General features: G+C 25.2%; 1 protein-coding gene across 1 annotated transcript in view; it reads right to left on the bottom strand.

Annotated features, from left to right (window-relative positions):
* Positions 1–2471, bottom strand: part of LOC113556136 — a 156965-nt gene extending 154494 nt beyond the window's left edge. Inside the window, exon 1 of the mRNA XM_026960906.1 lies at positions 1759–2471. The gene's annotated coding sequence lies outside the window, so the exon portion shown is untranslated. The remainder of the gene's footprint in view (positions 1–1758) is intronic.
* Between the last annotated feature and the right edge of the window lie 11331 nt (positions 2472–13802).

Below are 13802 nucleotides of genomic sequence, written 5' to 3'. Positions count from 1 at the left end.
TAATTTAAAAGCAAATTGACTGAAATTTTAAATAAAAATTATACATTAACAAGTTATAATTTTTCACTAAATAATAAAAAATAATCATAAGTTTTATAAAATTCGAATAGGAACCAATTTATAATTAAATAATATATCGACCACCTACAAACTATTCACTTGAAATAAAAAACCAGTTGTTCATATTTTTATGGTGTAAATACTCAGAATTTAAAAATCTGAAAAATGAATAAGCTCATAATAATTTTAAAAGTATACATACTAATTAACGATGTTTGTTACTTTAAGAGTACCTGTATGGCTACTTTATATTTTATATAGTTCGATTATACCTAAATAAGACCTAATAACAAATTTCAAACCTATATATTAAGAAAAAAACTGAATTATACTGAAACATTGATGTTAAGTACAGCACTCATCTTAAGTAATAATAAATCACCGCGGTCAAGAAAACGATTAGGTACCATATGTATTATACTCTCAGTAAATATATACTATATAGTATATGTATATAAATAACTATTGTGTAGTATTGCTTATGTCGTGTTACGAAGTTGAAAGCGTATATAATATAAATATTGTGAAGAAATAATTAAAACAAAACAACTTTTGATTTAACCTATGTTAAGATTTAAATCTAAATATATCTAACTAACATATTATTTATACAACGAATATAACAATTAAACCTTTTACAAAATAGCTTCTATAAGATCTGTTTTATAATCATGCGTATAGTACGCAGGGTGTTATTTCAATTTTACATTATTAAGCTCGTACGCAAAATAAATAAATATAAAAAATTCTAAAAGAATAATAATAATAATAATAATAATAATAGTTAGCTAGTTTTTGAAATCTATGTATGTGTTTATAATTATTATAAATGTTTTTAATTTCAAAAATACTTGAAATACATAGTTCAAAACATTTGACGTTTATTTTCAGCTTTTTAATAGTTTTTACTTTTTTTTGTTTGTAACAATTTTAAAAACATTGACCTTAGTTTTGTTTGGTAAAAATTATATGTTTAATTTTAAATGATTGGTCGATCGATGAAACATTGAAACGTTTTTTTAAAATACCTACCTAATATGTCCTACACCAACTTAATTAAAAATATTTGAAATGTTTCATATTATGGAGTATCTTTAGAATTGCACGTAATTGATATTCTTAGAGTAAGTTAGAAACACAAACGAATGATACAATTATCATAGATTTATCGAACTATTCTAATGAGTTCGTATTAGCTACAATTTTAAATCCTATGATAGATTAGACTAGTTATTATTTAATTTTTATTAATAAAAAAATCGGCTTTTATAGAAATACAGATTATAGAGATACGCTAAAATGGGGATGCTTGGTAAATGGACAATGGAAATATAATAAATTATTGAAATGAGTTGACAAACTCAAATGAAACAATGCCGAATCAAGTAAAATACTAATATAATTAATTTGTTGAAATTAGGTTACAAATTATAATTGATCATAATTCGATTCTAATAAACAAAATTTAATAAATTCTAATCTACATTATTACACATTTCTAAATTATACACGACATATTACATTATTTATAAGCATTTAAGACAAAATTGTTGTAGATACAATTTTTAAGGTTAGATACTGCAAATTAATCTACAACAGACGAACGTGAGCAAAATAACGTATAAAAATTTTCACATAATTTTTTTTAATATAATTATAATTTTATATAGTTAATTATGTCCATAATTTTTACCTTACCTATGTAGTATAGCAGTACCTCAGAATGAATAATTCAAAGTGGTTTTCATATATTATTGTAGTAAATAAAAATTTAGGTCGTCGCCATTATATTAGCCAGCTATTTCATCGACTGCTCTCGGATATGCCATTGGCGGTATATCCGCATAATTGTATTCGAACGATGTTGCTAATAACCGTTTTATTGAATTTAAATAATTTAGGTAATTTTTAAATTAAATTCTTCACTGAACAACCCGGTTATATAATTTCACAATAATATAGCAGTGAAAAACTAAAAATAATATGTAAACGCCAGTGACTAGACTATAATAATACTACATCATCGGTTTTAACGAAATAAACGGTCGACAAAACATACGGTAGGAAGTTAATACTGTAACGCAAGAAAACTTTTTGACGGAATTTAAAGCCCGAGTAAATTCAAACGAGAACAATATCGTTGTATCGTTGTTGTGCGTTATTATTTATTTAAATATTTTTTTTTTTTTTTTTACACTAAAAATACGAATAATTGTTTTGGTTTTTATTATTATTGTTATTGTTTTTTTTTTGCGATCAAAACGATATGACGCGAACGTCCGGCATCGGACAGAGAATAAATGTAGTCGACATCGTCGTTTTGAATTTACGCAAAAACCCACGTGGACCGGCACGTCGATCGCTCAGAACCGGACGGACATGACTGCACCGCGCGACAAACGTCCCAGTCGCTGTCGGTCAGCCAACTGCTTACAACCGCTTTCCGCGAGCGTGTACCTACGTGGTACCGCGTCCAAAAGAGGTTTTCCCCGACGCGTGCGACACTAACGCCGCACGCCGCCAACGGTATCTCAATTAGACGGTGTATATACGCTTGTACGGTACATTATTACTATCATTATTATATATATTATACCATCGCGTTTTCTTTGTGCACTTGTGCAGCAGCCGCGAATGGGTACGAAATCGGCTGTATTATAATATAGAACGTATATACCGCAGCCTACTGCGTTTTCCTCGTAGATGCTGCACCTATCGCACCTGTTATTATTTATTATTTATTTTTTGTGTCGATATACTCAAATACAGTGCACACTTGGCCGTTATACAAACAGCTAAATATAGCGAAATTAAACATAATTTTTCTAGACTTTTTTTAAATTATCAATATAAAACTATATTTACTATATGCTATTATATAGTTGATTGGATGCGTAGTATAAACGTAAGATAAATTTACGGATAATATAATAATAATAATATCATTTTATATTATATCAGACCTCTGCACAGGCGCCAAACGTATAACCGTATAGGTATATAGCCGTAGTAGGTTTATCCGATGCAATTGAACTATTGCGGGTAGCTAATGGAATAATTAACTTAATTATTAATAGTTATTATTATTGTGAGTTATGAGGTACGATGAATCTATTATATGCTATTTAGTGGAAAATAGCAATATTATGTTTGTGGTGGAGAGTTTATCGTTTTAAAAATTGAACAAGTTGGTAAAATATAGCAACTTTAGCGCCACTGCATCAATGTCATAAATTTATAAATGACACATATGTATTAGTTTCTATACGAATCCGCCTTAGATATTTGTGTATAAATGTATTATACTACACAACTAAATATATTTTAATATTAATTATATGCGATAATAATGATCATACATCATACGTCATTGTAGGTACTTATATAATAGTATACTGCAGACAGTTAATGTTATTCATATTACTAATGATTTATTAGTTATTACAATATTATAACATTTATAACACTATATTTTATTTTGTTTTTATTTATTCATTGCATACAATCAAATAAAACCCAAACAAGATATTTATTATATTAAATATATATATTTTAATTTAATTTAAAGTATTATTCGTATTAATGAAACCTTGATAATTTTTAATAACATACATTTTTGAATATTTTATCTGAAAATTTTAGTTTTCCTGATAAACGGTTCTCGGTCATTTTATATCCCAATATATAAACTAAAAATTTTGAAAATTTTCACGGAGGTAAAAAATTAAAAGGAGATCCTAATTTTCATTGATAGAAATATAAACAGACTCAGGTCATCAGTAGTATATACTATGTATACTATATAAACAGGTTAAGTGACTATTGAACGCATGTCATAAAACTAGATGTCTTAAATCTTAATACATAATTTAAATTATTAATATCTATAAGCAGTATAATTTTTTTCACGAAGAGTCATATCACGTACTATCAATAAAGTTTCCATATACTTCCGGTTGAAAACCACTGATATAGGTAAAGGTGGTTTCGGGGGAGCAACTAGAAACTATAGTACCTAATCCTATACCGTCATCGGCTAAAAAAAAAAATTGTGAATGTACAAATCTTGTAGCGACAAAAAAACGCTTAACGAAGTCTAAAGAATAAAGGATGGTGTGTTATATTTAATAAAAAAAAAATGTATCGTTGAATAATTAATAATTATCTAATCAAAGTAATATAATATGTATATAACATTATCACTAATATTATAAAATGCAATAAATGAATATGTTATTCATTCTATTGTTATAAATTTAAAAAATATATTATATTATATCTTGTATATTTAAAAAAAAAAAATACAAAAAACAATATGTTTTCAAGATACCGGAAACCAACCAGACGACTCATGGATTCACATTATTAGGTATATATTATCAATATAATATTGATTATTGTTGCGTGTTTTGGACGCGATGATAATGTAAGTACCTGTTATTATAGGCATTAAGGCGTTAGACTAGTGTAGACCAGGTTATATAGGACTAGGTTATAAGACACCTCATGTCCTCGTTTGATGCTTGCATGATGACTATTAAACTATTGTGTACGTAACACTTTTAGATAGATACACCTATGTTTATATTTTGTTTAATAGGATTGCAGTCATCACTCATCATATAATTATGTAAAATCAAGTTTCAAAACTGTTGAATTTTAGTTAAATTGTTTTAATTTTGAAAACGGATTCTGATTCATTTACATGTTTAATTACTATAACGGTATTTTTTATTTTATTCAATATGTTATACCTTTAACTAGTACAATATCCATGGTTATAATAAAAAAATTCTGTTTTTATGATCAATATGATAAAATACCAGTTGAAAAAACAAATATTAAGAATCGCTTTGATCAAAATTTAGTAACCTATTAGTAAGAATATGTTTCCAAGTTATAATCCATCTAATCATCTTACAGTTTTCAATAAGTAATATTATTTACTAGGTATCATAACTTATGAATTCATTTCGTTTCGAGTTTCTTGAAAACAGCGTCTTTAATATTCATTGAATATGACTGTCAAATTATTGTTTGAAAATAATTTACTTTAATTTTGTATAATGATTAAAATTGGTGACTGATACATAATTTACCGAGTGTTGTATTATTGTTGGAAGTAGAATAATTTTAGAAGTCATTCAAAACGATATCTTAAAACATTTTGTAGAAATAATTTCCTTTTAAAATTGTTTTTTTTTATGTTAGATAGGTAGCTCCTGTACTATACCCAGTATAAACTACAATATATTCGACGACTTATCCTGGTGCACTCATACGTTACAATTACTCGTAATTTGAGTACAAAATATTACATAATGGATATTTTCGATAGTTTATTATTCAATATTATTATTTATACCTATATTATATATTTATATCCATACACTCTATGGTTCTTAACTAAATATTATATCTAAGTATTAAATAAATACTGGTTTATAACAATCGTTTTTGCTCATCGCTATATATAGCTATGAATTAGTATGGCTTAGGCATTTGCTCTTTTTTCTAAAAGCTAATATTGTAATATAATGCGAATAAACAATACCTACAGCTACGAAATTTATTTATATTATAACATTATAAGTAAAATATATGCTGTATGAAATTATGTTTTTTTTTTATAGATTTGGAAAAAATATCAAATTATCAACATATGAAATTAAAATATCTATTCAAAAATTGATTATATTCTATTTAAGACAGGTGAAGAAAAAAAAATAGCGGAAAAAATCACAACCAAATTTTTTTTTAAAGTTATAATAAACAATAATATATTATAACATACTATAAAGTCCTCATTGACGAGACTGAAGCTTTTTTATAAACTCATGAAAGTTTAAAAATGTGAGTTTTTTGAATATCTCAAAAGATATTTGTATTATAATTAAATTGTTCACTTTTAGTTCATAAAATATAAAAATATATTTAATATAGAGTAAAAAAAAAAATTAACAGAAAAAGAAAGAAAATCATTAATTATTTTTTAGCTTTCAATTTTTAAACAAATATATCTTGCAAAATATTTGTTTAAATTAAAAAATACAACATAACTTTTTTATTTTAAATAGTTTAATTAACAACTTTTATTTGAAACTTTTCTTATTATTTATAATATATTTTTGAAATATTTAAAAAGCTCATATTTTTTTTAATTTTCATGAACTTATAAAAATAACCATCAATCCGATCTATGAGGACTTTTAGTATGTTATAGAAAATATTTAATTAAAACTTAAAAATCTTGGTTGAAATTTTTTCCGTTATTTACAAAACTGTAGTCTATTGCCTGGTTTAATAATTGGTAAGATTGTTCGAATTTATCATTATGGGTATTAGATTACGGATTTTGAAGCAATGACAACTAGAGAAAATAGCACTTAAAATAAAGCAATAATAATCTACAAATCTTCTAAAAAAGCTTAAAAAAAGCATTAAATTTGAACCATTAGTTTATTCTGTTTAAGATAATTTATAAAAATAAATAACTGACTACTAACACACGCTGCAAAGTTGTCAAGAAAACAGGTTCCTACTTTTATCGATAAATCAATCAATTCAATTAAACATAACGAGATAAAATTGATTGAACAATGTCGAATACATTTATTTAGAATAAATTTTGGAAAAATATTACGGAATATTACTTGCAAGCAAACAAAATGTATAAAATAATCCGAAAAAGCATTGAAATACAAAAATAAAATTTAGTTCATTTGTTTCTAATTAGTATAAATTTAATTTACATCTGATATATACGTATACACTCTTAGTTTCATTTAAGAATAATAAAAAAAAGTAAATGCTTTAAAACCCGTACTCTAATCATTATCCACAATTTTTTTAATTTAAATATATTTTAATTATAACTTTAATAAAATTCATCAACATCTATATATAGAACTATTTTTTTTATCGAACAACACTCATTAATTCAAAATCAATTAATGTTTTTGAAAATATTTATTTTACATAATTTTCAATCAAAATAAAACATTTTTTTTTTTAATTAATATTTTTTATTGTTATTTTAGGTATTTAAGTTTTTTACTTTTTTGAATGAAAACATACATTTGCAATTGATATTCTGAAGCGGAATATATTTTGAAGTATGAAATGTTGGTCTACTACCTCACTTAACTAAACTATAAATACTTATACAGTTATAACTTAATAAACTACTCTTCCGAATTTCGATTTGTATGTATCAAAATACTTCGAAAAATATTCTGGTTCAGAATATAAAATTAAATATATATGTTGTCATTCAAAAAATTCAAAAAAAATATAAAATATTTTATTTTTACCGAAAGTAAAGTAAAAAATTTGTTTTAAAAAACATTAGTAAACTTTGATATAGTGAATATTTTTCGATAAATGAATCAATCACTAGGTTATCAATACAATTTAAATTTGTATGAAATATTATTCAGCAAAAAAAAATCAATTATCCAAATACCTGTAGCTTTTCATAAGCTTTTTAATAGTTTTCAAAGCTATTCTATGAATTTTAATCATTTTTTACTTTTATATTGAACTGAACCTATACGTACCTTATCATTCATATTTAATCATAATCTTTTTTTTCAAATTACTTTATTTTGTTCACATACTACATTTATCATTATTTATTTTGTTCAACGATGCTCGAATTACTGAATGCAACTATTCCAAAATATTGTGTAATTTCAATAAGTCGTACCTAAAACTTGAAATAAATATATTGTGGAATTATTATTATGTAAATAAAAATGAACACGAAATGTATACAGATAGAACTACTCGAGGATTGTATAGTGTTACAAGTGATCTACATTACATGAAACATATTTAGAAATTATTATTACACATGTTACTTATACACCTATATATTATACCTAATAATATACGAACGCAGCTCGTATTTATCGAACCGGCCGACATAATTGTATTCATTAATTCGGGACAGTACTTATATGCAACCGAAACGGCCACGGCCACGGCACATGATTCACTCGATGATTTATTATAAACTGGCTACAGCATTAATGTATTGACGAGTATTGTACTGTTGGAAAAATGTTAAATTTATATTTATCTCATTTTATTTTTTTAAATATATATGTGTTCAATAAGATGCCGAGTACTATAATTTATTGATTTATGTTGATAGCAGTGAACGATAGACTAAAATAGTGAAACGCCATGACAGTATTTATATTTATTATTTTATTAACATACATCGACACGTTCAACGCATATTAAAAATTATACATTAATACATAAATGGTGGAAGTAGGAAGTGCCAGCATATTCGTATTTTATTTATATTATAAATTGTAGGTATTCACTGTTCATTTATTTAAGTTTTATAATACATGTTTCAGATAATTAATAGAATTATGAGTATCTAGATATAATTATAATAAAGTGTTAATCAAATTAACCATGACAATCAATACGATTTAACAATGTTACAGTTATAATTATAATACTATAATATATATATATACATAATAATTCATAATTCAAAATAAATCAGCAACAAAGAAAAAGATTAAAATTATTATAGTAACATTTTTATATAGGTATAACTTAAATAGCTAATCAATGTATTAATGTAGTTATATAATAATTCATACTATTCTATAGTAGATTAGTATAAAAGAATAATTTTTATTAGTACTTACAAAATATAAAACTAAATAATCAAACAATAAAATTTGACGATTTTTCATAAACAAAATGTATTAGACTTTCCCTTAATTATAAGGAATATTGTGACAAAAAAAAAATTAATCTTTTTTAATATAGTTACATTTTTTTTAAGCATACCTTTTATCGACATTTATAAAGAACAAAAATCGAAAATTTTGAATTTCTATAAATAGTACAATTAAAATATTTGACAATTTATAGAAAATGCTAATATTTGGTGATAATTGCATACATGTATTTAGTTATTCTAGTTATAATTATTACAACAAAAGAACATATAATATCAAAACTGGCTTTGCGTTAAAATTTGTAATTTTAATTTTCGGATTTTTTCCAATATTATTAAATAAAAAAAAAAAAATGTAGGGATTTTACTACCAGAAAATATATTGAAATTAAAAATTAAAGCATTTTTACTACACCAAAAGGCGTTGACAGACACAAAAAAAACACACATCATTATCTAAAATTAATATATTCTTGGCTCCATTCAGAATCTAAAATAGTCATATATAAACACAACAATATGTATCTACTAGATGATTATAATTTATTTTAAGATGTTGAATATGATTTTTTTTTTAGTCTGTTATTGAAGATCTAGTCTATCTCCCTTAGCTGCACGTGTCTTTGTTTCGGAGTATGTATAATACATACAATAAAAATAACACGCCAAGAATATGATAAATACCAATTATCACGATAGTTCCGTTTATTATTTTTGTGTTTGTTACACCGAATTGACAGCTTAGTCGATGTTATTATAACATTCCGATCATTCAACTTGTTGAGTGACGGCGTATGTACGCAGTACCCAATTAACGCTGAAAATATCGTTAACATAATAATATACGTATGAAAAAAAAACAGGTTTTACAAAATTATGAAAAGCGACCACAACTACACTAATCATGCACCAAATGACTGTTTGGTGGTCTATACACGTATCTCAAAAGGAGTTTGTAAAAACTAAAAAAATACTTGTAAGTACCAGTGCATTACTTATATTAAAATACAATTTTTATTTTTATTTTTTATTAAAAACTCTTGAGCTTAAAAATATTCTATGGATCAGCAGTAAATGATTCAGTGAATCGATAAAGTTAGAAGGAAAATAAACATAGCATAAAATTATAAATAGTATTCAATGGACCATGAGTGAATTTTAACGAAACTGTGTTCAACACTGTGGGAAGGAATAAGGAGACTGGAGAGTTATTCGATGACCATTTGAATAACAACAGCATGACTATACTCGTATTACTGAAAAGCTCATCCGTGATCTTAGAAGAACAAATTTAGATATAAAATATATTTCACTGGCCTCAGTCTTTGGAATAGCAGACAAAGAGTTACCGGCATTACTATTGGAGCCTGCACGCAAAAATTAGAAATATATTATTATTAGGGTTCAGAAGTTATAGGAGTTGCATATTGTTTTGTATGCTCTAGGTTTATAGCAGACTGAGCTAGAAATCCGAGTTATATAATGTTGAGTTTAAAAATTGAAAATTAAAGTTTCATATACTTTGCATATTTTGGCGATTTTAAAAAGAATACTTCTTGATTTTCATATGTATATCGTGCATATATTATATTTACTAAAAAACTTCAATAAAAAAAGAAAACATTTATTTTTTTATCTATATTTACAGTTCAATAATATGTTAAATACTATAACCGGTTATGTTCTATATTTTAATTATCAATAATACAATTTTTTTTCTCGTATAGTTTTTTCTAATTTTTTCATTTGTATATATTAATAATATGTAATTACAATAGTCAATAAGTAATAACGACCTTATATGTTTTTGAATAATGAACTGAATATTTTTTTGCATATTTATTAAACTTGTTTTGCATATTTCACATTTTTTCATGCATATTTTGTAATTTTTTGTGCATATTTGCATAAATTATTGTACATAGATCTTAATGGAAACTAGATAATAGATTTGTTTAATCTCCTTCTATTCCGTATCTAGTACGGCAGTACTTATTTCTCACTCAATTTCGGTCAATAATAGATATATTATATCTTAATTTATGGATCCAGAAATTTTTTCTAAGAAAATAATTTCCATACTTAATTAATTAACCGTCTTTGTCATTTCGATAGTAATGCACAAATTACATAAAAATAAGAATTGTATGATAATGTTATCATAGTAAAAAAAATATTATACAAAAAACTAGGTTTGGACGGAACAGTTTAGTGCCACGAACACAAACAGCGCATGTACTGTTGGTAGATCGGTACGGACGGTACGGTATGTGTCGGAATTGTGCCATAACGCGAACCATGATCGCACGACTATTTACCAGTGGCCAGTTGTCTGCTTATGCGTAATATAATTCAAGCTAAATAGGTAGTTAGTTTCCCTTCTGCAGTCACGGTCGACGATCTAAAGTTAATCCGCTCTTCGAGTGCGACGAGCAGTCAAATACGCTAATCACGTTCACCCAACAAACGGTCTGTTGTTATATGGTAGAAAAACATTTCATTAATGAATATTATTAACATTAATTATATTTTATAAATTGTATTCATGATTCATTTATAATCAATAAATAAAACAACCACTAACCATCTGAGGTTAAAATATTATTTTTAAACGTTAATTTCAATAATAACCTAGTATTATTTTATTTTAATACCTATTTTAGGTAGGTTTTATATTATAGGTATCGTGTAAAAACAAATAACCAATTTAAGACCGAATGCTCTTAAAAATTCATTAAAGAACAAGATAAACAATTGGCAGAGTGCGTTGCCAAATGCCAGTCAATTTTTAATCCGTAAAATAAGGATTATAAATTATAATGTATAAGAGAGGCAATATATTTGAAAATAAGTGACATAGTTATCACAAACAATAAATTAAATACCTATATTACTTCTATTTTCTACTAGATACTTATTTTTCATGTGCTTCAAAATTGTCTTTATAAATTAATATTTAAAAAAAAAATGTTATTTGTAGATATGTATACGAGTATATTGACATGTTTTTCTTTACATGTAATTTTGTTTATTTTATATTATTTTATTAAATAGATATTTACTATACCTTTTTTTTATCAAATCAAAACAAAATTTTACAATTATACAATAAGATTAAAAATACTAACTTTTTGGTTATTTTAGTCTCTATATTTAGTATACTTTAGCATAGCCGCATAGACAGTATTGGGAATTATCAAGATAAGATTTTTTTAAATAAATTATCTTTCAAGGTATCTAGATAATTATGTTACGATTTATCTAATGTTAAGCTTAGATAAAAAATGGGCTTATCTAGATAATTAGTATGGTGCCCCTGCAAAATTACAAAACCAATGTTACTATTCTAATATAACATAAAATATATAAATCAGAAATCAAATCTTATAATATAATAAAACGTGTTGCAGTTACGCATTTGCGCAGTTAGTTATTTATAAAATTAGAAGAATAGCTACATTTCTTGTTATTATTGCCAACGACGATATTACGATAATCGGATAATATGGGAACCTGTGTGCGGGCATGTAGGTACTATACATTGTTCTCTACAAGGCTGAAGCCATAAAGGGCATGATTAAAATAAATTAGGTATTTGGTTTATTTTTAAAATGGATGGGGAAATAAATCAAAATTAAATTCGTAGATACCATAATATTTGATAAAATGAATAATGACAAAGACTGAAGAGTCTATCCATACATACAAGATACCCACTTAGTACATGCACGTGAAATGTGGTTATTGTGAATTACTATTTACTATTCAGTCTATGTTTATACTCAATAGTCAATAGTCATATTTGCTACATGATTAGTAACGACTAACGATTTCTCATATAAGACGACCGTTGTTTAGTTCTATAGTAAAAGTGTAAAAAGTAAAAACATTTTATTACTTGTGAGTGTGACTTTATATTGAGCAGTTAAATCATGGATCGATTTATAAATTCCACATCAAATAAAAAAATTCGTTTGGACCTCGAACCAGTTGAAGCTCAAAATGTGGACGACCCAACAACTCTCGTTTTTACTCATGTTTCACTTGCAAATGTACCTGCACTTTATTATAAATATTTATTTGACGAATTTTATAAGATTCAAAATGTGGAAAATCTTAAAGTGACAGCTGTTTGTCAAAACTGTCCTAAAGTTGTTTGCGGGTCCACAAAATTAAATGGTAATTTTTTAAGCCATATAAAGGTAAGCTTAATTTTTCAAATTTAATTTAATTTAAAAAAAGATTGATAAACGACATTTCAATTTTTAATACATAGTTTGTTTATCAAGTATATTATGTAGGTAGTTTATCTTGTTGATGCAAATTAATACTTAAGTAATTTATATTAGTACCCCTCATAGTAGTATAGGTTAGTACCCCATGTCCCCCTCATATTTTATTAGATCAGTTGATTAATCATACTATCATAATTCAATATTTGTAAAATTTATATACTAATCAGCATTCCAAAAATACACAGTTTTATGTTTTAAATTAAAAAAATACCGTATAGGTACTGCTTCTAGTAGCAACTTGCTTAATGGCTTAATTCTCAAAAAAAAATGTAATAAAACAATACACTTTGGCATTCAACTATTTGTTACCAAACACTGATTATAATGTATTATTTATTATTTATATGTTTTAAATATTAAAGGTGAAGTTCATCCTTGGTTAGGTAATTTGTTTAATATGATTTACCAAGTAGTTATAGTCTATAAGTACATACATAGGCATTTGACAGGATTTATTTAGAATCAACTTTTCCATGACATTATATAAATTAATAATTTTTCTACTTAATTAATTTGTATTAACATGTATGAATTATTATTTATTCATTATTGTTTGCATACCTATGTATAACTAAGTAGGAGTATAAATATTGTATTACCAAAGAATCACCTAACTACATCATTTTGAGTAGTGGTATTGGTTAATGGTTTAAATGTTATGAAGCTTCATTCTTATAATATTAAATTATTTTAAATAAAAGGCTCAATCCATTGTTATCATAAATATTATGTCATCA

Source organism: Rhopalosiphum maidis, chromosome 3 (assembly GCF_003676215.2).
Source record: "Rhopalosiphum maidis isolate BTI-1 chromosome 3, ASM367621v3, whole genome shotgun sequence".
Taxonomy (NCBI): domain Eukaryota; kingdom Metazoa; phylum Arthropoda; class Insecta; order Hemiptera; family Aphididae; genus Rhopalosiphum; species Rhopalosiphum maidis.
This window is presented reverse-complemented; position numbering and strand designations above follow the sequence as displayed.